Genomic DNA, 2,308 nt, shown 5'->3' on the forward strand with positions numbered 1-2,308 from the left:
ACATATAAACAGTTGACCACCAAGACATCTGCCAGATAGTTTTCACTTCTTTCATACTCTAGTTCATAACAGGCTAGAGTAGTACTTGTAGGAATTCTTCTAAATCGTGCGAATTACGTATTTCAGAAATGGCTCCGAAAAGAAAGTACAACAAGAGAAATACAAAGAATTAGCCGCAGTGGCTACCGTTGATGCAACTACGAAGAGAACACTCGGGCTCGAGCGGCGGCCCACTTAATGCAGGCCAGCCTACACCTCCCAATGCTTTGTATGCGGATGTTAGGGGAGCTATTCAGCTGCTCACTCAGATTTTGGCAAACCAGGCCCAACGATAAGAAACGGCCCCTACCTCAGGTGCTAGTAATGGGTCTACAGTTTTAGGACTCAGGAATTTCTGCGAATGAAGCCGCTAGTGTTGACAGGGTCAAAAAAGGATGAGAACCCACATAATTTCATTGATGGACTCCAAAAAGTATTTCGTGTGATGTATGCAACTGATACAGAGGCAGTAAAATTTGGAGCTTTCCAGCTGCAAGATGTGGCCAATATTTGGTATGAGACATGGGAACAGTCCCGAGATGAGGATGCACTTCTTTCTACTTAGGATGAATTTGTAGTCGCTTTTATTGACCACTTCATGCCAATTGAGGTCAGGGAAGTGAAGGCTACTGAGTTTGAGAATCTAAGGCAGAATGACATGACTGTTCAGGACTACTATCTCAAGTTCGTGTCATTTTCCAGACATGCTCCTCACATGGTTCCTGATATGAGGGCCATGGTTAGAAGGTTTGTACTTGGGCTTAAATCCGAATTGCATAGGGATGCCAATATAGCCTCTCAGAACGATAAGATGACTATTTCCAAGATACTGGCATTTGTGCAAGGTAATGAGACTAGGCTGAAGGAAGAAGAAGCCCTGCAGAAGCAGAAAGATATAGAATTCAACAAAAGAGCCAAGACTGCGAGTAATTTCAATCAGGGAGAATCTCAAGGAGGTGGAAATCGTCAAATCATTAAGAATAGGTCATCAGGACTTGCTCCCTCTACAGCTAGTGCTCCATCTCAGAGGTCTAAGTTTAATCAGAAAGGCCGAAACTTTAGAACAACAGGCTCACAGTCACAGGCCAGCGTGACCGACCGTGGTTTCCAATACCCTACTTGCAACACTTGTGGTAAGAAGCACTCAGGAGTATGTCGTTCGGGCATGGATGGTTGTTTTGGGTGTGGTCAGCCAGGTCACTTTCTATGGGATTTTCCGCTAGCAAGACAGAATATCAGAGGTAACGGTAATGTAACTCAGTCCACTAATTTAGCAGCTCCTCGAAACTCCCAAGCTCAGCAAGGGCGTGGGGCAGCAAAGTCTGGAAATACGGGCGGTGGCCAGAATTGTCTGTATGCACTGTCAGGACGTCAGGATACAGAGACTCATGGCGATGTTGTCACAAGTATGCTAACAGTCTTCACCTTCGATATTTTTGCTCTTATGGACCCGGGATCCACTCTATCTTATGTAACCCGTTATATTGCTAAGAAATTTGGGATAGAACTCAAAAAGTTGCATGAGCCCTTTGAAGTAACCACTCCAGTTGGAGAATCAGTTATAGCTAGACGCATCTATACCGTCCATCGTTAATCTACCATCGCAACAGTATAAAGCGTACTCTAATAGAATTAGAGATGGTAGACTTTGATGAAATCATGGGTATGAATTAGTTGGAGTCTTGTTATGCCTCAGTGCATTGTAGAGCCAAAACAGTAACCTTTGATTTTCCCGATGAACTTATAGAATGGAAGGGTAATTCAGTAGTACCTAGGACAAATTTATTTCCTATCTTAGAGCCAGAAAGATGATTTCCAACGGGTGTATTTACCACTTAGTTCGAGTCAGGGACGCATATGCCCAGACTCCGACTCTCCAGTCAGTACTTGTTGTGAGTGAGTTTACAGAAGTCTTTCCAGATGATCTAACCGGAGTTCCTCCCGATAGGAAAATTGACTTTGGGATTGACCTACTTTCCGGCACTAAGCCGATATCTATCCCGCCATGTAGAATGGCCTCAGTAGAGTTAAAAGAGTTGAAAGATCTTCTTGACAAGGGGATTTATAAGGCCAAGTGTCTCACCTTGGGGCGCACCGGTCTTGTTTGTCCGAAAGAAAGATGGATCCTTGCGTATGTGTATAGACTACCGCTAGTTGAACAAGGTCACCATTAAGAACAAGTATCCTCTTCCCAGAATCGATGACTTATTCGATCAACTTCAGGGTGCTTAGTATTATTCCAAGATTGACCTTGATCTCTACCACCAAC

Source organism: Lycium ferocissimum, chromosome 7 (assembly GCF_029784015.1).
Source record: "Lycium ferocissimum isolate CSIRO_LF1 chromosome 7, AGI_CSIRO_Lferr_CH_V1, whole genome shotgun sequence".
Taxonomy (NCBI): Eukaryota; Viridiplantae; Streptophyta; class Magnoliopsida; order Solanales; family Solanaceae; genus Lycium; species Lycium ferocissimum.